Consider the following 27,227-nt stretch of genomic DNA (forward strand, 5'->3'; position numbering starts at 1 on the left):
CAGACTCTTGTCTGCCCAGGCCTCCATGTTACCATGCCCTTCCAGGAAGGAGGCAGGAGGATGTACCTGGTGTTAGGAAGTCCTGAGGGAGTTCTATGGGCCCAAGAGAAGACAAAGTCCTCCTGGTACAGCTTCCTCTCTATTGCGGGCCATGGGTGCCCCACCATATTCAGCCAACTTATTGGCTTATGGGTCCAGACACCATCCCAGGCAGGCCCAGGGTGATAAGCTCGACCCCTCTGAGGGTGCCCACAAGTGATGGTGATGGAGTGGAATCTCTCAGTGAGATGGTATTTTTATGAGTGTCATAGGTGGGCATGTCTACTCAAGGAAGCCCACCAGCTAGGTCACTGAGAGAATAGAGCACCAGCTTGTAGGCAGGCCTAAGGAAGCACTTGGCCCTGGGCCAGCCATCTCGTAAGACCCCCTTTATACCACTGCCCCATTTGAAGTTCTTATTTGCTCCCTTGTGCCCCTCTTCCTGTTTATCCACTTATTCTGTACTCAGGGGCCTAAATAAATCATCTGCTAGGTGTGGGCTAGAGCCATGACGAAGCACAGCCCTAAAAAAGAACAGGAAGAAAGACTGCAGAAACTTGCATGGATGTTTAAGTGCTCATCATGGAAGTCATTGATTTAATCGCTCACCCTGGGAGGTAGGCATATCACATAGGAAGGCCAAGGACAGAGCAGGGATTAGCATCCCCTCATCCCCTAAAGGCTCAGCTCCACCTGGGCTTGGGGATCAAAGCTGGCCTCTCTTAGGTAGCATATTCAAGGACAATTTTAACGTTTGGGGTGGGCTTGGGGACACTGGCATCAGGGCCATCTTGCTGTCAGTAATGCTCCCTATCCTAAGAACTCTACTAATGCCACGTTCCTGCATCCAAGTCTGGCTCCAGCACTGGGCTACTGCCTCAGTAACCTGCCTGTCCCTTGGGTCACCACAGACCAGGTGCCTATCTTCATTTGCCAGCATCTGTCTCCCCCACCCAGCAGTAGGATATCTGCCCACCAGTCTATGAACAGGGCATGTGACTGAATCCCAGCTGAGGTCCAAGTTATGAGCTAACTTCAGTGCCTAATTCAATCACCTTTTTTGAAGTGACTTTTTTTAAAAAAGTATTTTTTTCTAATCGTAAATATGTTTGTTAGAAAATACATTAAAGCATAAAGGAGAGAAAAATCCTGTATCATTCCTGCTTTCTTGATTCATTTTTCTCGACTTCACCTACTACTATATGATACCCTGTCTTTTCCTTATTTATGTGATTATTGTTTGTCTTCCCCTCCAGAAAAGAAGCTTGACAAGAGGAGGGACTTCTATGTTTGTTCACTGCTAATTCCTTAATCCAGAACAGTGCTGGACACACTTGTAGAATGAATGAATGAATTCATAATGAATACAGAAATAATTTTATTTAACATTATTAGAGAGGACATTCTTCAATGTCCACAAATATTCTCCAAAAGCATTGTTTTAAGTGGCTGGATAGTAATTTTTGGTATGGACATTGAAGCCGTGTTGACTATTGCTGTGGTTTTAGACACTAAAGGATGACATAGAGTCTTGTGATCCTCAATTTATCAAGCTAAGATGGTTTGCTTTGTTGCATGGTTTCTCGGTTCCTTGTTTCTGGCTGAAAGAACGGATGTGAATGTCTAGTGGCCCATGGAGAATTCCTGTTGCTGCCCTCTTTAGCCTGGGCATAGCACCTCTCTCCCAATTCCGGGACAGGTAGCCATCTGGGCTCTGTGTCCCAAGGGGAAGTCACCCCAGGGTAAGCAGAATCGAGAACTGGCCCCTGTTCTCAGGGTAGCCACCTGTGTGGCCTTTGCCAGGGGACCTCACCTTTGTTCATGTCTCATGTCCTCTTCTGTGTAATGCTGGCTACGGTTCTCTCGCCCACCTCCCAAGGATTTCCCAGGAGCAAATGAAAAAGATGCCTGTGAAAATGCTTTCATCCTCTTGCACTTCCAGCTCCTATTTAGAACCCAGCCCTTTACTAGAATGAAGAATAAGTCGGAAACATTTTAGAAGAACCTCACTGAATGCAGGAACTGCAGGGCCAGGTTCAATAGAAAAGACACCTTAGGGTTTATTTGGTTAGAGGTGATCAGACCTTTGGATCTTTGCTCAAGCTGTTTCCCTGTCTGAAGTCCTTCTTTTCATTTCTGCCATGGAAGACTCCCTGCGTTCAGGACTCAGCTTCCAAGAAGGCTTTCTTGAACCCTCCTCAAGTGGGAATTAAACTTTTCCTTGGGCATTGCACGTGGCTTGTGCCATTCACCACTGACTGCTTTTCATCAGGGCTCTTTATGCAATGTTTGGATTGCCTAGAACAATGGTTCTCAGCCATGGCTGCACATTAGATTCACCTGGGGAACTTTAGACCCACTGTCCATGTGGAAACAAGCATCTGTACAGTTTACAAGCTCCCCAGGTGATGCTGATGTGTAGCCAGGTGGAGAGCCTGGCCTTAGACCTCCCCCTGCCTCACACATGGAATTTTTCTTGCAGTTTATTCTTGTGACCCACAGGCCCTCTTCCCCACAATCCAAAGGAGAGATAAGTTTCTGCTAAGATGAGACCTTAGCTCTGACTTGATGTCTTAAGCAGGAAGTGGCAAACCTAATGCATGGTGTCAGTGGGGTTCTAAATTTCTGTTCTGATCCTTAATGCCAATAGGAAGACTAGACTGGGGGTGACAGATGCCTCCTGAGACAGGTAAGCATAGGAGGCCATGAGCTTCCCAGAGAACCAAGAAGCATCTTGCATCAGAAGGTCATGCAGCCCTTGGCTGCTGGGAGACCCTGTGAGATGGAGTTATTTAGCTGCTCCTGATTAGGGGTCAATGTCTTGCCAGTGGGTTTCAGTCCTGGGCAAGTTCACTATGGATTCAGTGTGAACTTGACAGAACATTTTTGGGGTGAAAGGGTTATACCCAACTTTATTCTCATGGTGGCAGGTCAATCACTAAAATCTCGTTCACTCAGAGCAAGTCTGCATGCAGCAAGCCGGTCTCTGCCTCTGGGCCTCTGCCCGCACAGCCATTCTCTGGGCCTCTGTTCTCGGTGCTGCCACCACTCCAGCCTCTGCTCTGCTCTCCTGCAGCCTTGCAGCCCTGCCACCGTGTTGCCCAGGGCGCTTGGTGGAGCTCTTTATATAGAGTCAATAACATATTGCCCACACGTGTGCAGTGAGCTAGCCAATCAGGGGCAGGTGAGAATCCTGGCCCCAGGAACCTTCATTTTATCCACAGTCAGCAAGATGCTTCTCTCAGGAATTCAAGGCCATTGGGTCACCTCAGATCAACAGCAAAGAAACCTTTCAGCTTCCATAGCAAATGGGCATCTGTATGAATGCTGTGGGTTGTTAGTTAAACTTACCTGGTCCTGGGTCCTAGTAAAGAAGACACAGAACATGGGTCAGTAGGTAATTGAGGCACATCATTCCTTGGTTATTATCTTCCCTGGCATCCTATTGCTTGAGCCTAAACTCTACTTGAGACTGACATTCAAGGCCCCCTACCAATAGAACCTCAGCTTATCTCATTTACACTTAAAATAATGATTGGATACTTCTTAGACCCGGGGATTATTACCTGAAGTCCTTTGGAGTAGGGCAGATGGTACTGGAAACATCCTGATCATTTATGCCAAATACATATGCATTTTTTTCCTGAGGAACAAGTTCATAACCTTGAACAAGTTCAAGACACTGGAGCATCCATACCTCCCCAATTGTTAAAGATCTGCTAGTATCATCTAATTCCTTTGTTCTACTAAGGAGGATACTGAAGCCCAGGGAAGAGGTGAATTGCCCAGAGTCACACAGAGCTGGTCTATGTTCCAGGCCTCCAAGCACCCAGGTGTTCCCACCTGGCCCTCACGAGTCAGCCCGTGAAGTTCTCAGTTTCTTCTGTGATTTCCCCACGGTGACTGGAGCAGTACGCTTTTCTTAGCTGATCTTCCAGCAGTTCTGATCAGGGCTGGCAGAAGCCTCCAAGCCCTCTGGGCCCCTATGGCCTATGCTGCCTGACACTGGTGGTTCTGGTGTTTGCTCTCACTTCGTCCTTCTTGGGCCCCTGAGCCCATGTTCCTGCATGTTCATGCAATGATCCATCTAGGTGGGAGGATTTTCCCCCTCTGAGGGCCTTCTCACCCAGCCGTGACACGGGTCTCACACATGCATTTCTTACTAACACACTGCTTCCCTTTTCTGTCCCTTGGCCTCTGATTCACCTTAATTTAGAAGGTTAGATAGGGCTTTAAAGTGTTTTTAGTTTTTAAATTTTTTAAATTTTAATTTTTTAGTCTTTTGGCCTTTATCAGATTATGATCTCTTGATTACCAGGGCACTTAGCAACTTGATGCTTTATTCAATTTGCAACTCTAGTATCAGTTGAACACATACTGTAGTCATATTATAGACAGGAACGTTGAGGCACGAGGTCCTGGTGAGGGTCTTTGCTATTATTTGCATGATTAAATACTGTATACTAATGTGTGGCAGATGGGCACTAACTGAATGGTAACTATTTGTATTGTTGCTGCTGTTGTGGTTTTTATTCTTGCAAAGATTTTACAAATTCCTTGAAGGCAGGAATTATGTCTTAAACTCTCATCATCCCAATTGCAAGCAGCACAATGCTGTGCATTTCAAAGCCACCCCATAAATCACTGTGTGCTAATCTTAAATATGCTTTCCAACAGGTAAAGGCTGGGGGAGGAGAAGCTTGAGAGAAAATAGACTGGGCATTGTGTCTGTTCAAAGAGCATGAAAGAGTTACTTCTGTTAAGTGGCCCCCTTTGTGAGGAGCATAACTCATTTTTCTCAGTCCCAGGGGCACCAGCTGACTTGGCTCAAGGCCATGCTGCTGCGCTCTGACAGTGTGATCCCAGGAGAGGAGGGGCCGGAGTCCTAGCCAGGGCCCCCACCAGCAGTTCCTCTGTGGTCCCCGGGATGGAGCCTTTGAACAGGCGTTCTGGGGTGTATGGCATATAACTCTCACCAGGCTGGAAAGTTGGCCAACTTCTGACCTTGAGCCCAAGACCCAGGAGGCCCCTTTCTCCAAAGGCACAAAGGCGGGAACTTTGGCTGGTGGCACTGACTTCTCACCAGCTCCCAGGACCACACTCTCCAGCTGTGCATTCAAGACTCAAAAATGTGGCTCCCTTAGGTTCCACCTCCCTTGCCCACCTCCCTCAGACAGACAGCTCTGGGAAGGCCCGACAGGGACCTAAGTCTGTGCCTGCCCCCAGCCTGCCCCTTGCCTAGGATGTCCTTCTCACTCCTCTCTGAGCCAAATCCAACCCCCTCCCATTTTTTCCTATCAACTCTCTCCCAGAGTTGGCAGCTGTGAACCAGGTCTGTAGGGAGATGTCTTTAGCACCAGGGTGAATTTGGGACCAAACTTCCTGGTCAGGACCATGGACTTTGGTATCAGACACACCTGGGATCAAAATGCAGTTCTTCCAGTATTGGCCAAGTGACCTTGGGCAGGAGCTTCCTCTTTTCCAGTCCCAGTTTTGTCTGTAAAATGGGAGTAATAGCTATCTTGGGGGATTGTGGAGAGAATTAAGAGATGTCAAATGGAAATAATGTCTTGGGCCTGCAGCCAGCTCTTGGTAAATGGAAGTCATTTAATGCCAAACCTTCAGCTCCCTGGTACTTCTAAGTGTCTATGTGTCCAGGCTGCCATCTGCTCAGGACTCCCAAGGATGTAGGGATGTCACTGGACCCTGATGTCCCTGGCTCTGTCCCATGGAAAGCATGTAGGGATTGTGGTGTCGTGCCAGGAGGCTGTCCTCTGAAGCCATGTCTCAGGGAGGCTGGGAATGGGGGCAGTGTGGGGTTAGAAGTCAGGCAGACCTGGCTTCCCACCCTGAGCTTAATACCCTGTGCATGTTGGTTGGATGTTGTGTGACTCTCAGTTCCCTGATCTATGAAATGGGGGAATAGTGCCTATTAGGGTTGACATGGACACTGAATGCTGATATACCATAGTGATCAGGAGCTCAGCCTGATTCTAGAGCCAGACTACCTGGGTTCAAATCCCAACTCTGCCACTTAACTAGCTCTGCAGTTTTGAATAAATTAATCATCTCTTGGTTTGCGTTACTCTAGTGGAGAGTAGGGATAGTATGAATACCTATCATAGCACTGTCAAATATGTTTTCATATGAAAAGTGTAGCTATGGTCTAATGCAGAGGTGCTTGGCAATAAGTAAACAATAAATATTAGCACCTTATTTATGATGATGAAAGCCCCTTCACAATGCCTGCTAAGTAATGAATTTCTTTTCATTCCCCTTTCTGATTCCAAGAGGGATCACAGTGCCTGAGACTCCACCATTAGGAATAATCAAGGAAACATAGAAAAATATAGTTCTCTTAATGGAAGAGCTCTGTGAATTTGGGTTAAAAAGTCTCAATTTTATCTTTAAAAGTCAACAGACATTCACATTTACAAAAGTTCAAGCCTATATGAATTTGAAATTTTAGAATTCTCATGAAGAGAAAAATCCTGTAAGCTTTTAAACAGGAAAAGCAAACCAACTGCAAAAGAAGAAGGGTCACACTAGTACTGGTTTCCTCATGTCCAACACTAAGTGCTAGAATATGAGTTAGAGGGGAAAAGATACAGACCTTATAAATAACAATTCAAATTGTTATTCTTATGTGAAGGCAAGAGAAAGAAATATACAAGATAGAATAAAAAAGTATACTACCCACGTTACCTTTAAAAAATAACTGCTTAAGGAAGTTCTTCAGTCAGAAAAAAAGAAAAAGGAATTGGCCCCTGACACTCAGCAAAGAGGAGGACGAGTATACATGAAACAGCAGTGAGTAATGAGAGCCACAAGCATAGCTGCCGTCTAAGGCAGTGGCTGAGAGAACAGGCTCTGGTGGAAGGCAGGCCTGGGCTCAAATCCTGGCTCTTGTCCTGTTGTCCTTGGAGCTGATGGGTCCTTGTGATGACTGGAGAATCAGGCAATGGCTAGACCTGACTTCTTAAGCAATTGAGGACACTTGCAGCCTCCAGAAACAGAGTAATGAGGCTCAAAGCATAACCTTATTAATATTTGTCCAGTGCTCAGCACAGACAGGCAGAGGGGGCCTTCTAGCAAAAGCAGAAGGTCTAATTATCTATCATCTATCTGTCTATCTATCTATCTATCCATCCATCTATTATCTACCTGTCAATCAATTATCTGTCTATAGAGAGAGAGAGGGAGGTCGAGAGAGAGAGAGAGAGAGCTACAAAACAGACTATATCCTAATTGTTTTGCAAGTACAGAGACTATACAGAAAGAGAAAGCCATGGTCAGGTTTTCCTTAGGTGAGAAACAGAAGAGAGAACTCTGTAAATGTCTATTGACCTTTAAAGAAAAATAACTGCATTAGAAAGTTTCTCACTGAAGATTCTGGGCTCTGCTCCATCAGGTCTCCAATTCACAGGCCCGTCAGTAATAATGAAGCTGATGAGGGAGTTAGCAGATCTTGGATACATGGGCACAGGGGACAGAGGATCCTCTTGCTCTGAATTCCCCTCCGTTTGTTCTGTCTTGGTCCACCGGTCTTAGCAGCCAAGCCCAGGGGGAGCCAGGGCTGTCCTCACTAGGAGGGAGGGTCCTGGTCCCACCTTTGTGACGCTGTTCACCCGAAACTTATTCCTGTTGCTTTCTGTTCCTGGGACCAAGTGGACAGTGCAGCCTCTGAAATGGGTCATAGCTGAGCATTTCCTAATTTGGGGTCACTCTTTCTTAGGAACATTCAGGTAATTGTACCTTATCCAAAATTTGGTCTTATTCTATTTTTCATCTCAAATTATGCCAATTGTGTCTCTAGTGCCAAATACACATATATACAGTGAACCAAATTAATATATTATGAAACATTCCAAATTTGAACATGAGTGCTTTTTTATTACTAAGATACCATTGAGAAATTAAATTTCCAAGATGAAATTCCCTTGCATGTGAAATCCCAAAGGAAAAATGTGCACGATTTCCTCCCCAGAGGTTTCTTTTTCTGCTCATTCTCAGCCGGAGAGGGTCCCACCGAGGTACTTGGATACCATCTGGGTTTCTTCTTTTGTCACTTTGGCCTCTATTATCTTTTACTGAAATGATTGAACACCTCTCTAGCACCTCCAAAATTAAATTCACCAACCCCCCAATTTCTCACATGTTCATATTTTCTTTTCCAGTCTGAAGTGAGAGAATAGCCTGGCTTGGCAGGTGACTTTGCCATCAGTCCCAGATATGCCTACAAATTCTATTACTTTCTATAAAGTATCTTTTTAATAAGCCACAAAATTCATGAGGATCTGTAATTCTCCATGTGATGTTATTTTAATATTCAAGAGAACTGGCCATAATTGGCTACAGATGATTATGAATGTGGATGCAAATAATTCTACACAGAACATTAGCAAATCAAATTCAGAAAAGTATTAAAAGTACAACACACCATGACAGGGTAAGGTTTTGTTCCAGGAAAGGCAATATGGCTAAACATTAGGAAATCTGTTAATGAATACATTTTACTATTAGATGAAAGGAGAAAAACCATATGACTTTCTCTACAAGTGCTAAAGTACATTTCGGAAAATTCAACATATTTTCCTAATTAAAACTTTTAATAAGTTCTGAAGAGGAGAAAAGTTTAAAAATAGATAGAGCATAAGAAGTGAGCAACAAACTTCACATTTAATGATACAACAATAGAGATGTCTCCCGAAAAGATAAGGACTATGTAAGATCCTACTTTCTTGGTGTTAGTCAAGAGAGTCGTGGAGTCCTAGCCAAAGCAATGGGATAAAGGAAATAAACAAGAGGCATAATATTGAAGGAAAAGAGACCAAATTATAATTACTTGAACATGATAAAATTGTATGGCTGAACTACCTAAGATCATCTACTAAGAATTTTTAGTTAAGGTGCTGTATATAAGAGAAATATACAAAACAGTAATAACTTTCTTATTTGTTAGTAATATCTAGTTTGGCAGCACAATGGGGAAAAAGATTCTCATTTATAACAACAATATCTACAAAATACATAGGAATAATTGTACCCAGGATATTTCAAGACGAAGAGAATGTAACTCTGGGAAGAGGAAATTCCGGGGCAAAATACCTCTAAAACCAAAATCGGTCAAAGGGAGAAATAAAGTTTAAAATCCGTTTACTGCTTACAAACACTGGTTTGGGAGCCACCTCTTTCCTGCTCCGGCAGCAGCAAGCAAAGCCTCCCCCCAACCTCTCAGGTTCAGATAAGCCCTTGGTCGCCCAGTAATTACCCTGTTGATATGGAGATGCACTAAAGCCAGGCGAGAGATTCTAGAAATTCTGCAATTTTACCCACAAGAATCATAAACCTTTACTTATGTATGCAAGAGAAGGCCAGAGTAAATGGCAAAACGCATGTTTCTGCATAGAGAGGGGCAATATTGTAAAGGTAATAATTATTCCCAAATGAGTGTATAAGTTTAACCTAATACGAAGAATCTAGTGGGGTATTTTTGGTGAAAATCAGATAATTGTATTCTATAATTAATCCAGAAAGAAATAAAAAAGAATTTATTATATGAAATAAATATGGAGGAACTCTGAGAGAAAAAGCATAATGTGGGAACACTTACATTAGCAACTACTACCAACTATAAATGTCCACTGATTCAAACATCATGATACTGGTGCAGGTGGAACAGCATAGAGAATACATAGGAATTTGACAAATAATAACAATAGAGGCATTTTAAATCAATACTGACAATAGGTAATTTAAATATTATGACAATAAACTACCCACATAGAAAAAATAATCAAGAGCCGAAGGAAATATTGGAGTTACTTTTTATAATTTTGGTTCACAGGAAGCTTTTCTTAAAATATATCAAAGTCTCTAATATAATACAAAAGACTGATATATTTGACTAGATAAAAATTTTGAATGTACAACTGAAGACACCATAAACATAGGTAAAAGATGGGCAACAGACCACAAGTAAGATATTTGCAACTTGGGTAACAGAGAAAGGATTTCTATCCAGGATGATAGAAGATTCCTACCAATCAATGATTAAAGTCCTAACAGCCTGTTAGAAAATGGCCGAAAGGTATTGGATTAGTTAAGGAAATGCTTGCTGACGTAACAGATAACCTCCTCAAATCTCATTTGAACTCCAAAATGATTGTTCATGTTTATCCAGCAGCTCTCCTCCGAGCAGTGATTCAGGGATCCAGAAATTTGCACATATAGCTTTCAAGATGAGCATGCTCCACTGGTGAAAAGTCAAGGTCTTTTTTCTAGATGGTGCTTTTATCTCAGTAGGGGGAGATAGATTAAAGATAAAAGAGCTGGTAAGTAGATTTAAATAGCAAGATAACGCCAGAGAGTGGCAAGATCACCCTTAGTGATTAGTGGAGGTGTCTCTGAGGAGATGACATTTGAGTTGTGATACTAATGAAGACAAGGGGCCACCCATGTGAGACTCGAGGGAATAGCTCTTCAAGCAGAGAAACAGCAAGCAAAGAAAAAGGCTCCGAGGTGGGAATGAGCTTGGCTTACTTTGAGCTGCACAGAGAAGGTTGGTTTGGAGGAATGAGGAGACAATAGTAGTGTCATGAATGGGGGATAGCCAAATTATGGAAGGAGTTTGGTTTTTATCCCACATGTGATAAGAAACTAAGATGTCAGTTTCATTGGTATCTGTCCAATGTCTCCTTCTGTAGAACACTAAAGAAACAAGAGGCAATGGAGACAGATTTTGAAAATACTCTCTGAAGGCCTTTTTGAACAAATCTCTGTTAGTTTTCCACCTCCTCTTTAGGCTGAGCTTTGCTGACTAAAGTCATTTAGCAAGATTTCAGCAGAGTCGAGTGTATAAATGTTATGCAGAATGAATTATAGGTCCATAGACATTCATTTTAATAGAAATAGATTCTATTAGCCAAGTTCAGTTTATGTGGCAGCCAAAAATGATTTATCCTATGCTAGCTTCTTAAGAGATGTTTCTAATCCTGTGAACCATTAAGTGGCCATTGAAATTGTTAAGAAGCATCCATTTTGGTGTCTAGGAGGTCTAGTTGTAATTTTGTAACATGCCTTTGATTCGTCATTAAAATCTAAACCAGACCATTCAAAAGAGCATCCAAAACAGTGCCTGGCTCACAGCCCAGGCTCAGTGCTGATGAAGGAATGCAAATGCTGGTTATCAGCGAGTTCTCTCTCCCTGGGTGCATGATTTGGCTGCGTTTCAGGAGGATGGGGCCCTATCTCTAGCACCTACAACAATGGTTGGCACATGGCAGGCACTCTATCAATGTCTCTGAATGACTGAGTCGGTGAATGATGAGCCTTTCTGGACTTTAACCACATTTTCACATACAATGGACCATCCATCCACATAAGACCCTTGGTCTGACAACATTTTTTGGAAAAATGGACCAAAGATAAGGACTGTAGACATAGTGCACAGAAGCCTGCCTGATCTGGCGCTGCCCAACTTCATCTCCAGCCTCTAGCTGCACCATTTCCTGCTGCTACCCCTGGTGCTGGGGCCACTGGTGGCTTCCACTAGGCCTCCTCCTGGGCTTTTCCAAAGTCTGTTCCTCTGCCCGTGAAGGCCTCACCCATACCCCCTTCAACTCACTGAGTGGTCTTACTAACTTCAGGCCCCAGCTCAGATATCACTACTTCTAGGACGTTTCTCTGTCTCCTCCCCACACAACTACTGCATCCGTTTCCTCCATCGGGCATTCTTATGGACGGCTTTTCACAGCGATGATCAAAGTTTATGGTATTATTTGTAATTATTTTATGATAGTACTGTGCTGTGATTAAGAGCAGGGATGATGAATCCCTGCTGAGCTGTAATATCAGCTCCGCCATCTGCAAGCTGTGTGAATCTGGGGAAGGTATTTCACCTTTCTATATGTACTTCCTTATCTATAGAAAGGGGATGGTAATAGCACCCGCTTCAAGGGTAGTTCTGGGAATGAGCCCAATAAATGTAAATGCCACTTAAAGTTAGCTGTAATTATTTGATGAATGTAGTCTCCTCCACTAGACCTTAAGCTCCACGACTATAGGGGCAGAGTCTATTTTTACTCAGCATTGTGTCCCCAAAGCTTAGTGGCGTTGGTCTCTGGTAGGTTCCCAATAGATTCTTATTAAAGGAGTGAAGGAAAAAGTGTGCGGCTTTTCTCCAGTGCTGTGCAGTGATCCTGGAGGAGGCCCGCCGCAAAGACCGCAGGAGGGCCTACTTGACTAAAATGCCTCCCTCCTCCATCTGCCAAAGTGCCTGTCATTGGTGACATTACAAAACTACGAGGTTGTCTGGGGACTGCTGGGAAAGGAAGCAAATTCAAAGTCAACAGCGCACCTACTATGGGAAAAACCTGAACACTACCCATTCCTGGCTTGGCAGGTCCTTGCAGCCTTGTAATACTCTCAACACATAAGTGGCTCTAATAAAGTGGGTTAAAATGGGACAGTGGTTGTCAACTTTAGTATACAGCAGACTGAGCCACAGGATTTGTTAAAACACAGATTGCTTGGCCCACCCCCAGAGTTTCTGCTTCAGCAGCATTTCCAGGATTCTGATTCCAGTAGCATTCCTAACAAGTCCCGGGAGGAATTGACCGCGCTGGACTTGGGACCATAGTGTGAGACTGGAGGCATGTTGTCTATGTGGAAGGGGAGGCAGGGTGATGGAAAGAGACTTGGGGGAGTGGTCACCTTGGCAGCTACATTGAACTGGGCCATGAGGGGTGGGCAGGGTTGTGCAGGAAGGGGAAGGGGGTTCCATGCAGGGAGCAGGGCATGAGCAAAGGTGTGGAGAGATTTGTGGGTGTTTGGCTAACAATCTACATGGGCAGGGCTGGAGGCTGTAGGGGCTGCTGCATTTCAGGGCTCCTGCTCATTCAGCCTGAGTTCTTGGTCAGCATGAGGTGAGACAGCCTGGGAAGAAGATGGACCCAGGGGAGGACAGGATAGGCAGGAGGAGCTTAAGCACTTCAGCTCTGGAGTTAAACAGGCCTGGACTTGCATTTGGCCTTACTGCTTGCTGCCTGCAGAACTTCCAACAAGCAATTCACCTTTCTCAGACTCAATTTCCTCATCCGTGACATGGGACTGCTGGTAGTAGTAACTGCCTCATAGAACTTTGTGGATAGAAATTGACTTCAGGATGTTTCTTCAAAGATGTGGTGATTGCTCCCTTGCTCATTCATTCATTCTACAACTATTTACTGAATGTGTATCAGGCAAGGTTCTAAGCCCTGGATGTAGCAATAAACAAAGCAAAACATTGTCCTCCTGAAGTCTGCATTTAGTTTGAGTTGACAGCAGATAAACAAACATTGATACAATTTATCAGTTGGTGATAAAAGCCATGAAGAAAATTAAGCAGTTGGAGGGGAAGGTAAGAGTCACATCTCTTCCTCATGTCCTTCCCATGTGGTGGGAGCACCAGGCCTTGTAGAACAGTCCTCCAGGGAGGAGAGGCTGGTTCACTGTTGGTGATTTGGGATAAAGAACAGGCTTCAGTCTCCTTTCCTTCTGCCAGGTGTGAACCTGCCCTCTGCAAGCAACAGGCCGCTCAGCTCCTGCGCGTACGTACCTCTTAGGTGTCTCCCCACTGTCGGCTCCAGCAGCACCAGGCTGGGTGGCTCCACCTGCCTGGTCTGCAGGTTAGTACCTAGAAGCCCACTTGCCCATAGGTATAAGCTTCATTGTCTAATGTCAGCTCTATTGGAAATAAAGGTGACATTTGGTTCTCATGCCTGCCTTGTCTTTTTTTCTTTCTGTGCTATTGGATCAGAACTAATATGGGGTGAAGGGTGTTCTCTAGTGGACCCTCAAACTCCCTAGCAAAGAGAGAGTGATAGGGGGTGCTATTTTAGGTAAGGAGGGTGAGGAAAAGCTCTCTGATGAAGTGACACTTAAGTTGAAGAGTTGATTGAAGTGAGGGAGAAAGGCATTTCAGAGAGAGGGAACAGCTTGTGCAAAGCGTGGCAGCTCGAGGCAGGCATTTGCTTAGGGTGTGTGTGTGTGTGTGTGTGTGGAACAGCATGGAAGCCGGTGTAGCTGGAGCAGAGTGAAAGTAGAAGAGAGTTCTCATGGATTCCTGGCTTTCTGCCTCAGAATGGGTATTTGTCTGGGATGAGAGAAAACCAGCAGCTCAAGGGCCTAGTACAGCTCAAATAATAAATAAGCGCTTCATTGTAGAAGCCCACTGGCTGTTGTTCTGAGCAACCTGCAAGTAAGTCTCTTCCATTCCTGCTTAGCCAGGACTCCCCTTTGAGTGCCAAGAGCTGGAGAGATGTGCCAGAGACCAGCCTGGAAGATGCATGAAGCCTCTTGGGACAGACTGGCTGGAAGGCAAGATTCATAAGAGAAAACAGAGGTGACCCTCAAGTAGAAAGGTTTGAACCTAGCTGGGTGATTGATTTCTAGGAGACCGCCCTGATTTTGTTCTCTAATTATGGTGTTTATTTGATGCATCATATTGGGCCTGAAACCCTTAATACCAGCCGGTGCTGTTCATTGTTACAATGTCCTAATTAAGCTTTGATTTATATGCTAATTTTATTCCAAGTGTATTCAAAAGAGGGAAAGTTATTAGACTTTATTTTGAGATTACATTTTAATCCTGGGGTCTGCCATGCGAGCACCATGTTTATTCTGTCGGCTTTTGTTTCCAGGATGTTGGTGGCAATTGTGATTATTTCTTTGGAGGGGAAGATGATGAAGTAGTAAGGAGCTGTTTAGAGTCGGTGGGGCTTCTGCTAATTGGAATTATGTAACCTCTTGCCTTTGCCTTGACAGCTTTGCAATGAGGCTTGCTTTGACTGCCCAGCTGGTTAGGAGGGAGAACTGGGGTGTGCCTTGGGGATGTCACAGGATGGTAAATATTTGGAAGGAAGTCCATTACATGAGGGAGTGATTGAATTTTGGAATGTGAGTGGAAATTGGGCTTCACAACATGAGTCCCTAAAATTTGTAAGGATCATGCAAAAACTCTGGTAAGGGGAGCATCTGGTCTTTGCCACAGAAAGAAGGTGATGTGTGTGTGTATGTGTGTGTTTATAGTATCATCTATCCTAAGTAGATATCATTTGAATTTTTCTGTTCAAGGATTAAAAAGTCTTGCCATGAACTATAGGTCTTTTTATCTCTAGAACCTTAGAAGATTCATGCAGCTTCATAAATACATTGACATAATGTGTAAAATAGGATGTGTGTCTGCATGTGTGCATTTTTCTGGGGAAGGGTCCAAAAGGAGTACTGACAGTCCAAAATGTTAAGAATCACAGGATTGAGAAGCATTAGGCTTGGGTCTGGAATTTAATTCCAGAGATTCCTATGATTGGCTATGTGGCCTGAGAAAACCAGTTACCCAGGGGACCCTTCTCCCTGCCCAACGACACCCTGTCTGCCCAGGTCCAGGACGGTGCCCTGGCTGAGAGGGCCACAGGGGCAAGTGGAATTGGGGGGGATGCTTACCTAAGCTTATCTTGTGCTGAGTGTCAGGTCAAAGACCCACACTCTGCCCTGGCTGACCTGAAAGGCCTTTTTGTCTCAAATCCTGAGGAAAGAGTAGCTTATAAAATAAACGAGGAACTCTCAGTCAACCCTCGGAGGCACTTGGTATTCAAAACCCTTGTAACCTGGAGCAGCGTGCTTCCATGCCACTTAAATAAATGGCCCTCATTGGGCCTTTGGTTTTTCCGGTTGGGAATAATGGTTTTCATCCCCCTTCTCATCCTGCGCTCCCCACCCACCACCAAACCAACAGTGGATATAGAAAAGGTTTAATAGGAGCATGGCATTTCACATTCTTTCATTGTGACTGTGTGAGTCTACAGCTCAGCATTGAAATATGACACCTTGAGTTAATTCTAAAAAATTTCATTTAGAGAGTCTGATTCCAAAGTAATTATAGCAGCTAACATTAACTGAGCACTTAGGTGCTAAGCATTTTACTAGCCACATCTTATTTACTACTCCTAAAAACCCTCTAGTGTAGGTGGTATTATCCTCCCATTATATGGATGGGGAGCCTGAGGCTAAGAGGTTAAAGGCTATCTTGGGGGTCATACATCTAGTACAAAGTTAGCTGGGATCATACTTGGGTCTGTCAGGCTCCAGCTCCATGATCAGGACAACTGTGTTGAACTGTCTCCTGTTGGGATGTATTATTTCTTAAGTGTCTCCTTTTTAAAATTTCCTGCAGAGACCATCCATCCATCCCTCTGGAGACAGGACATGGAGTACGGATCAGGCCCCCTAGCCCAGGTTTATATCTTTCAATGGGGTACAAAGACTGGTCTGTTAGAGGCTGGGGCCATGCCTCCAACCTCAGCAGGGAGATGGCCCTCAAATTGGACAAACTGCCCTCATTTTCTTGGGATGTCTTGGCTCTGCACCCCTACTCAGCCTTGTATAATCAAAGCCTTCCATCTGACCCAGCTTAATTAGGATGTGGCTTCAGGAAGGTTCTAACACTTACATATGCTTCTGATGCTTATAACTTACCACCTCTGCTATTCTTTGCTGCTTGCCTGTATTTTTAACTTTACACCTCAGGTTTTATAAGCTTTTCCATAAAGCTAAAATGCCCCTGTTTACTTGGTGTTGCTCCAGAGAAAGAATATTTATCATTTTCCAGACATTGACCCTGTGATGGAGATGTCTGCTTTATTAAGGTTCCCAGGTGATCCCTGAGAGTTTTTTGGAAAACATATCCTTTTAAAATGAGTAATGTAGATTTAAAAAAAATATCACCTGTCATCTTCCTACCTCATTATAAGGAATTCATATTTCCTATTCCTTTCCTCGCCTTTGTCCACATATATATAAATTTCACTTAGTCATGGTGATGGCAAGCCTCCATTTTACATTTACACTTAATGTAGTAAGTAGGAATTTCACGAGTTACATATTGAAGTGTATGAAGATGGTAATTTTATTTTTTCTATAATTTTTAAAGCAATTTTGAACTCTCTTTACACCTGGTGACACAAACAAAAATCCAACCTAATTTAATCAGTTTGTGGAAACTTAATCATCCAGAGATTTCCTAGGCCTCTGTTGGGTAAATTCAGTTGATTTAGGATATTCTCCCTCCTTCCCTCTGGGATTGTGATAAATCCCCAGGGGTCTCACAGGGCATCGAGACCTCAGTGTGGGTAAGGGAGGCTTCTGATCCTGATTAGTCAAAGCCAGTTAGGAAACAGAAACCCAATGTAATATAGGAAATTGGATACGTTGATTATGGAAGGACTGAGGAGCCAAACGGGACACTGATTAGCTAAAGGGAAACTGCTATCACCATCAGGGTTGGAGACACACAGTGAGATGGTGGTATTACAGAGCCTAGAAGCCAGGACCCTCTGGCTAAAACCATGGCAGAGGCTTCCTGGCTGGACCTATATGACTGCATGGTGGGGTCTGGCGAGGGCATCTGGCAGGCACTAGAATCAAAGGAGACAGCCACTAGAGGAGCTGGAGCTTTACTTGAGATAGGCAAAGAGGGAGAAATATCCTGGCTTTTCTCTTCCTGTCCTTCAGCCATCCCCCAGTGCCTCTCACTGGCCAAACCACTTTTCCAGGAAGCATACATCTTTGGTTTTTTTTCCACAAAGCTAACCTACTGACCCAGAAAGAAGATAATTTTTTATTTTCTTTGAGTATTTGGAAGATGTAGGCTTCCACCAGGGAACTCCAGGGGAGAAGACAAAGGCATAGAGTGGTAGTGTCGACAGACTTCAAAGATACCTTGAAGAAGGATGTGTGTGAAGGGGTGGGCCCTGGGGACTCGGTACAAGTGCTGTGTGTGCGTGTGGACATGCAGCATATGTGTGCATGAGCACGTCAGGAGATAGCCAGAACCTGGCAAAAGAATCCAAATGGGGCCTTTCTTCTGTGTGTCTTTACTCAGTCTGCTGGGCTGCCGTAGTTAGACCAGTGGACACAGTATGAGATGAAAGGAATTTGCATTGATTTCCAGGCCACAGGACAAGAAAAAAAAAATCTAAGGGGGTCCCCTTTCAATAGAGAAACAAATTCTGGAAATGCAAATATTCGTAATGTGCTATGCAAAGTAACCAAGCCAGGGGCCTCACACCTGCCTTCCCAGGAAAGGTCATGATCCACACACAGGAAGCTAGGGTGGGCGGGTCTCCTGATCAAAGCAAAGAGCCTCTCTTTGAAGAATTTACAGAAACAAAATATCAACGGAGAGCCACACACCCAAGAAAAAAAACACCATTGAGATATGGAGTAACTGAAGCTTTTACTCAAAATACAGGAGGACACAGTCATTCTCTTTTAGACAGTAGACTTGCTCTAGATTTGGATGTAGTGGGATCCTGGACTCCCTGCATGCCTAAATATTTCTCCCATTGCTCGAGTCCATATCCTCACCCTCTCTCACTTGCATTGCTGCAACCACCTCTGTCTCCTGGTTTACCGTCTTCTCTGCCCTAATCCATTCCTCACTTTGGTCACCAGAGATGTCTTTCCAAACAGCTCATCTGACCCCTTCCCTCCTCCTTATCCGGCTTGAAAATCCTTCAGTGGCTCCTTATGGGCTTTAGGGAGAAGCATGGCCCCTGAGACTACCCACTTCTGCACCACTGGCTGGTTGCTCGCCTTCAGTCTCCAGGCCTTGGACAGGAGTTTTCTGTCCTACACCCCCTAACCTCTTCTTCCTCTAATTTCTTCTTGCCCTTTGCTCCCAAAGAATCTCATTCTAATTTACCAGCACACCTTTCCCATGGCATTGTGACCGCTTTATGAACACCTAAGAAACTACAAGAAAGATGTTATTAGCTGTTTTTTAGATGAGAAACTTGAGGCTTGAACAAGTAATAATTCTTTATCCAGACCATAGGAATAGTAGATGGAAGATCTGGAGCTCAAATCAGGCAGTGCAATAAGAACTTTAGGAACCACCCACACTTTGAATGTCTCTTGAGATTTAAGCTTCTCTTTGAACATCTGCTCTACCCTCCTCTTTGCCCAGGGAGATTCCTGTACTTGACCACTGAGTCCCCTTGGACCTCAGCTTACCTGCTGTCTCGCTCATACCCAGTGCTCCCTCCAGCCTCAGTTCCCACTACTAACTGGGTTGGCAATAAGTCTCTTGGCTTCACTAGATAAAACACTACCATTATCACCAACAGCTGCAGCAACATCGATTCCTATTTTCTCCAGCATTCACGTTCAGGAGCCCTTCTCAGTGAGTCTGCTCTAAAGCTGAAAAAGGATTTCAATAGAGGCCTAAGATCAGGGCCTCTCCAGCCAGACTACTTGATGTGAATACCAACTCTGCCCCTTACCAACTTTGTGATCTTGGAAAGGTCACTTGGCTTCTCTGTGCCTATTTCCTTTTCTGCAAAGTGGGGTAATAGTTTTTCTTTTTTGTCATAGTTGTGAAGATTGTATGAGTTATACAAAACTTTAGAACCGTGCCTGGGACAATAAGAGACATGTAGGTGCTAGCTAAGATTACCATTGGCCTGCTGATTGTTGCCTGCAATATGCAGCACCCTCCAAGTCAGATTGACCTAGCACAGCCCCTGCTATGGCAGTCAGGTGGCCCTGCCTTAATTAAATGTGTCCATTCTCTCCAACTTTCCTGGAGGAGAGCAGTACCTCATCAGCAGAGAGGAGGTAGCCCACAGGTTAGCCTGGCATGAGGACACAAAGTGGGCCAGTCAGGTGTCAGTCTAGCAGTGGGAACTGGGGCTGGAGGGACTCAGTGTATAGGTACAGGAATCTCTCTGGGGAAAGGGGATGGTGGAGCAAATGTTCAAAGAGAAGCTTAAATCACAAGGGGCATTCAGAATGTGGGGGTTCCCAAAGCCGCTGGGGCTCCTGTTTTCATTCCCTCTTGATGCCTCTTTTTCCAAAATAAATTCTCTGTCTTCTGATTTCCATCTCTACACTAAGTCACCATCGTGTCTTGCCTGGTGATTTTGGTGGCCTTCTAACTGGTATTTCCTGCTTCCTCTCTACCTGCTTCAGTCCAGTCTCAACAGTGTGGCCAAAGCAACCTTCCAAAAACATACCCTTAAAACCTTCCCACTGTGTTTAGAACAGACTTCTCTGGCCTAAGTTCACAACACTCTCATCATTCACTACTGTCTAGCCATGCTGGTTTCTTGAATTCATCAAACTCAGTGTGATCGCAGGGCCCTGCACTTGCTTTGTTCTGTCCGTGAGGTTCTTTCCCAGGACCTTCCCTTGGCTAGTTCCTTCTAGGTCTAATTTGAAGGTCTAATTTAGACCTTCTAGATCTAATTTGAATTGCCACCTCCTCAGCAAGACTGTCCCTGATCACCCGATGAAGTGAAGCTCTTCCCAGCTTCAGTCAATGTTTATCACATCATTTTGCTTTACTTCCTTTGTGGCAGTCAACCCTTTAAAAATTATCCAGATTAGAGGTTGGCAGGTAACTAGCATCAATCTAACACATTCCACGACCAACACGAGAGCCTTTGGGTTAAGTGGTGAGGACTATTCTAACAGTTCTTAAATGCTCAACCTGTACCCACCAATTTTTGCAGCTTTTTGGCTCCTGAGATCCCCATTAACAATCAGCCTTTATTTCACACGTGCACATTAACAGAAACCAAGAGTAACCAAAGAAACAGAACTGTAAACACTGGCAGTGACCAAAGAACTCAGGACTGGGGAAGGACCGAGCCAGCAGACCTCAAAGAAGGGGAACTGCAGACTGATTCCAAACAAATGGAGACCTGTAGCTGCCACCAGCAGTTCTCAACATAGAATCTGAGCAAGGATTTTAAACAAATGGGAAACTGCAGATTAAACCACCAGCAGTTCCCAGCATGAAACCTAGGGACAGAACCAAGACTAGGGTTTAGAAGTTACTGCAGACAGGCCAATAGAAGGCCCTTTGTGCACTACCAGCAATTCTCATGGAACTTTGGTTTGAGAAAGGCATTGAGACAACAGACCTCAACAAATGGGGACTGTGGAATTGACGCTCCTTATGGACGGGGAACTGTGTACTGCCACTAACAGTTCCCACATGGATTTTGGAACAGAATTAAGGGTTGACTCAATCATAGCAAGAAAGGGCATTAAATTTCTAAATGACACCAAATACAAGGGGTCCAACACTGACCCCAGTCTCTGCCTTAGCACAGAAGGCCTCTCCAGAGAATAGGCATAAGACAAAATGAAAAATTGCTGCTGCTAATAGTAGTTCCATACTTGGTTTTTATTTTTTTCTTTCAAAAATGACAGAGAATAAATATGATTCTCAAAAAAAAAATTATCCAGATTATTTATCTGTTTCTCTGTTTAATGACTGGCTCCATTGCTAGAATATACATTCCTTGAGGAAAGGAAACTTTTCTGTCATGTTCACTGTGGCATTTCCAGTAGTGACAGTGCATGCACAGAGCATAGTAGTCACTCAGTAAATACTGGATTTGCTTAAAAATTTTAGTTTCAACTCCATTTCCAATTCATCTATGTCCCTTCTTTTCTTTTTCTTTAAAAAATATGGAATGCTTCACGAATTTGCGTGTCATCCTTGTGCAGGGGCCATGCTAATCTTCTCTGTATCGTTCCAATTTTAGTATATGTGCTGCCGAAGCGAGCATGTATGTCCCTTATTTTCTGAAGCTCTCTTGAAAACCTGAAGAGCCTACTAAAATAAACTGATGGCTTGGCTCTTGTCATCCATTGCAGCCTCCCTAGAATGTTCCACCCTGAGCCCCTTTCTCTACATTTGACTCCTCCACAGTCCAACTGATATGCTCATGCCACCCACGGGCGTTTCTCAGCAGGTCCATTTTTATAGCATCTTCCCATGCTTGCAGAACTGCCAGCCGTTCAGGGCTGGGAAACCAGAGCCAGTCCACCCCCGGCTTCCATCCACTTACCAGTTGACAGTAAAGTCCCTCCCAGCCTCTGCCTATTTCAGATAATGTGGCATTGTCTCAACCTATTATCCCAGCCTCTGTCTATTTTAGACAATGTGGCATTGTCTCAACCCATTATCAGTCGGGTAAACGTCTCCTTACATCTACTCTGGCTGCTCAGTGGTGGTGGTGCTGAGTGAGGGATGATGAGAGAGAAGTTTGAGGAGAACCTGCCAGGTGCAGGAGGGAGAGAGAACCAGAGTGTCACAACACCTCCATCTCTCCCTGCCCTGCCATCTCCCCCCCAACCATTCTGCAGATGAGGATACCGGAGTGACTTCCACGAAGTCACTCTTCACTGAAGTTGTGGAGGTGGCAGTACAAAATGAGGAGTGCAGCCTGCCTGAGAAATGGGAGCAGTATCAGTGGGGGCAATGGCTTTTCTTCATTTGCCACCCTCTACCTTTACTGTTAGCCGGCACTTATTTTTTTCAAGAGTGAAACTTCAGCTGCTTCCCAAAGATCCAAGATAATAGTCTATATTTAATGGGAACATAGAAAATGGATTTTTTTCCAAAACTTTGGAATTGATTCACCCATTCTTCATGCTGCTGCACCATCCTGAGGACAGGGTCCGTGTCTGGCTTATTCTCCAGTGTATCTCCAGATGCTAGCAGAATTCCTGGGTAAATTTATTGGATGAATCCTGAGCCCCTTTGAGAACTTACTGTATGCCCAGATCTATGCTAAGTGTTAAGAAGGATAAAAAAGTACTGTCTGTTCTCTCCTTCATCTTTTGATTTGACTGTAAAAGATCTGCCATCAATCAGCTTTGTGACAAAAGGCAAGTTATTCAACTACTCTGAGCCTGTTTCCTCCTCTTTCCTCCGTCAGAAAACAAGGAGAATAACAATACCTACTTCACAGTGTTATTGTGGGACTTGAAGTCAAGTATTTAAAGCAACTGGCATGTGTTAGAGTTGCTCAATAAATTGCAATTAATAGTTCAATCAGTATAAAATATTGGCTGTCCAGAATTTTCATAATTTTTGATAATTGAACTTTCTTAGTAGCCCTGGGTTTGTCCACTAAATTCTACTGAGCCAATTTGTATGAAAAGCTTTCTTGCATACTAAAATCTTCCCTTCTTTATAAGACCTTTGTTGAATTCAAAGTCAGCGTTATGACAGATCCATGCAGTTTAATGAATGGATGAAATGTATAAGCTTGGTTGCCCATTCACTCAATGGTCCCAGACTGCCTGTACCTTTTGCCTTGCCTCCTCTCTTGCTGACAGATTGTCCTCTCTTCTTATAGTTGTCAGTTTGCCAGCTGGTAGAGATCAAGGCCTTCTACTGATTTGCTATGGGCTTGGAAACGAAATAACCAGCCCCATTAAAACTGAGTAAAACCAAGAGTATACAGGCTTTGAATGAGGACCTGAGAGGCTTTATATTTATTGCAAACCTTTGTGTCATCTCTTTTGACTTCTCAGAGAACTCCTGATTGTTCAGGTGTTCTCATCAGTGAGCTCATACTGTGCAGGCACGAAAGTTCTTGGCATATGTAAGGCACTCAATAAAATTCATCAACTAAATGAATGAAACATGATCACAGATATACTATAGCATAAACTTGACGGGTCTGTGTGGAAGGAAAGGACAAGGTGAGGGATATAGAGGGAGATTAGTTTGGCATGTTGGTAGAGACAAATTGAGCTAAGTCTTAAAAAAAAGGAAAGGTGGTAGGTGAGGACACAGTTGGTACCATGCAAGGGTATAAAAAAGAGGAGTGGACACTCCCCTGTGCCTGCTATGTCCATAGGCTTATTTTCTCCAGGCTGATGTGAACAATGTGTTTGCAAAAGATTCATCCACCCACCCATCCACACATCCATCCCTCCACCCACACAAAAGTTTATTAAGCATCTAATGTGCTTAGATCCTCCCCAGCTGCAGGGAATAGGAAGGGAAACAAAAGATGATCCCTTGACTGAGGTGCTCACTTTGTGACTCAGTAAGGTAAAAAGGAAACCTGGGGAAGGGTTGATGTTGCAGTCTTGAGACCACAGGCAAGTAGCGGGGCAGAATTACTTCTTCCTTGGAGGACCTCAGTCTTTTTTATTAAGTCCTTTGACTAACTGGATGAGGCTCACCAGCATTACAGGAGGGTTATCTGCTTTACTCAGTCTACTGATTTAAATGTTAATCTCATCTAAAAAAAATACCTTCACAGCGGTATCTACACTGGTATTTGACCAAAATCTGGGCACTGCAGCCTAGCCAAGCTGACACACAAAATTAACCAAACTGGGTCTCTTAGTAAAAGCCCTTCTCTGCAAGGTACATTATTGCTTATAAAGCATGTGTTCATCCATGATCACATCTGATCATCAGAACACCTCTGTCAGGAGGAATATTAATGTCTTGCCAATGGGTTTCAGCCCTGGGCAAGTTCACTATGGATTCAGTGTGACCAATGAAATTACAGTAGAACGTTCTTGGGGTGAAAGGGTTATACCCAACTTTATTTCCATGGTGGCAGGTCAATCACTAAAATCTTGTTCACTCAGAGTGAGTCTGCATGCAGCAAGCTGGTCTCTGCCTCAGCCCTCTGCCCGCACAGCTGTCCTCTGGGCCTCTCGGCCTGCACAGCCATCCTCTGGCTCTGTCCTCAGCGCTGCCACCACTACAGCCTCTGCTCTGCTCTCCTGCAGTCTTACAGCCATGACACTGTGTCACCCAGAGCACTGGGCAGGGCTCTTTATATAGAGTCAGTAATGATTCATTGCCCACATGTGTGTAGTGAGTTAGCCGACCAGGACCAGTTGAGAATCCTGACCACAGGAACCTTCATTTTTATCCACAGGAGTCGTCCTAGGCTGTCTGATTTAGGTGTGTAACTATATCACACACTGTAAAACCAGGCACATGATATTACTCCTACCATTTCTCTGACAGTCTCCTTCCTTGAATGACCTCAGACTTGTAGGAATTGGCTAAGAAAGTAGAATGGTTTTCATTTTACAGCTGTCTTGTGCTCAGTCTCAGTGGGCCCTGCTGGGGTAGGAGCCAGGTGTGTAATATACATGAGCATGAGCATAGGTGCCCTACCAACTCAGCTGCAAGTCCTTCCTTTCTGCTGTCTTGCAGTGGGGCCTTTGCTCTCAGAGGAGGCTCCAGTCCCCTTCCTACCACTGGAACTACGGAATGTTTTTTGGAACTGGCACATCACCAGCTTGGTACTGTGTGGGCCTCATTATTCCCTTCTGCTCTGATGGCAGACAAGTGCACCCCCTCTTTCTGAACCTGAATCTTCCACTCCCTTCACCCAGGAGCCTGGCAGCAGAACTGACCTTCTGCTTTGGCCTGTGTCTTGAGCTCCTGTTCCAATGAGCCGGCTGGGTCTCCAGCACTCTGAGAACACTGAGCCCACTTGGGGCTCACTAGGTGGTGGTGTAGCAAGACCTGCCTGTGGCTGTGGACTGACCCCGCAGCCTAGTGGCATCTGAAGGCTCCAACTGGAAAGACCAGGCCACCCTTCTGTCAGGACCAGTAGAACTCCTTGTCTTCTCACCTTGTATGCCCCATGTGTGTCTTGGCCTGAGGGTTTCAGCCCTGGGCAAGTTATCTATGGATTTGGTGAGACTGAGAATGACAATAGACCATTCTTGGGTTAAAAGAGTTTATACCCAGCTTTATTCTACTGGCAGCAGGTCGAACACTAGAATCACATCTGTATCTAGCAGTCTGCAGGTCTGTAATCCACCTCTGTCTCTGCCTTTTCCCAGAGCACTGGGCTGAGCTCTTTATACAGTGACTCAGTCAATAATAGCTCATTGCCTAGGGGTGTGGGAACAGAAGCCTAGTAGTAGGCCAATTACATCATCAAGTAGTTTAGGGTCAGGTGAGGATCCTGGCCATAGGAACTTCCATTTTCCCCACATGTGATAGAGCAAGTTTTGATTGGAGACTGAATGGGAGGGAAATGTGAGGTCTTCAGAGACAGAGGGCTCCACTCTAGCACCTCTGTAGATATGTCTGTCTTCCTTTTTACCCCATGTTTTGGGACCTCAGTTTAGGAGATGAGAGAATTTTAATTTTCACCAGGTCAGTCTTTTTTGCAAATAGTGCTGGGATCCTGGATTCTTCCCATCCAGGTACTTATATACTAGAGTGACTCTTTCAGGTACTTATGTACTAGAGTGACTCATGAAAGAGGGGTAGAAGGACACAACTGAGCACAAAACTCTGATTTCAAAATGACCTTGGGGGAAGAGGGCCCACTCTACTCATATGAATAGAGAACTTTTTAAAGAAGGGTCACCTGAGGGAATAGGATGCACTACCTCTAGTTTCTGAAGGCCTGTTAGGTGGCCCAGGGAGCCTTGTCCTGTGTATCCAAGAGAGCAGAAATGAATGTTGGCAAGGAGGCAGGTTTCAGTTCCCTCTCATAAAGAATCCCGCAACCCTCTCCCCTCAGAGCTCTACCAGAGGGAAGGCACTGGCTTGGGGGATGGTGAGCACTCCACAGACAGGTATTCATAGGCTGCACAGCTCCCCGACAGGATCCTGTCCAAAGGATTTCTGGATTTAGTGGAATGCTGAACTAGGTGCTCTGAGGGGTCTTCCTACTCAAGGTTATGTAGCCATGCGGGTCTTCCTTAAAGTGTCAGGTCGCGAAGAAGAAAGGCACCAAAAGGCGGGAACAGATGATTCTATTTCTGTCCCCCACCCCAGGGGGCCCACTTTCGAGCAGCAGCAGCTCCGGAGAGACCCCTGCCTCCCTCTCGGGTCCCTTAGCCTGGGAAAAGGTTCGGGACCCTGGAAGGGGACCGGGATGGCGGGCATGCTCATTGGCTGCGGGGCGCCATGTGAACGGTGCTGGTTGGTCGCCGGGAGAGAGGAGGAGGTGGTTTCCCGGGTAACGGGAGGGCAAGGAGCGGCTGCAGGCAGCGGCCGCGGCTGAGGAGCGCGGGCCGGAGCGCTGTGCGAGACCGACTGGAGGCGGCAGCTCCGCGAAGCCGCGTGGGCGCAGGTAGGAGCCCCTCACGCTGCGTTCCCGAGGCCGGGCTGGGCCGGGCTGCCCGGCGCCAGGAGCGGCCGCGGAAAGTTTGCCACGCAACGGGACGAGCAGAGAAGAGAAGACTTGGGGATGCTCTGTGCCCTACTCCGGGGCCCGGGGGCCGGGCAGGGCGGGGACTGCGGATGGGGAGAGGGCTGGCCCCGCGCGAACGGCGTGGGGAGCACTCCTCGGCTTCCAGACTCTGGAGGAAGGTGGGGGCTTCCTTAGCCGCGGGGCCGCAGC

General features: G+C 45.1%; 1 protein-coding gene and 1 non-coding gene across 2 annotated transcripts in view; one reads left to right on the forward strand and one right to left on the reverse strand.

Annotated features, from left to right (window-relative positions):
• Positions 1 to 21,552: 21,552 nt before the first annotated feature.
• LOC118929786 (U6 spliceosomal RNA) lies at positions 21,553 to 21,659 on the reverse strand. The gene has a single exon (XR_005031737.2). It is a non-coding gene; the product is annotated as a U6 spliceosomal RNA (small nuclear RNA).
• A 5,219-nt stretch (positions 21,660 to 26,878) lies between these two features.
• NAV2 (neuron navigator 2) overlaps positions 26,879 to 27,227 on the forward strand; it is a 685,764-nt gene continuing 685,415 nt past the window's right edge. The window contains exon 1 of the mRNA XM_057507467.1: positions 26,879 to 26,957. The gene's annotated coding sequence lies outside the window, so the exon portion shown is untranslated. The remainder of the gene's footprint in view (positions 26,958 to 27,227) is intronic.

The sequence above is a fragment of the Manis pentadactyla genome, chromosome 9 (genome assembly GCF_030020395.1).
Source record: "Manis pentadactyla isolate mManPen7 chromosome 9, mManPen7.hap1, whole genome shotgun sequence".
Classification (NCBI taxonomy): domain Eukaryota; kingdom Metazoa; phylum Chordata; class Mammalia; order Pholidota; family Manidae; genus Manis; species Manis pentadactyla.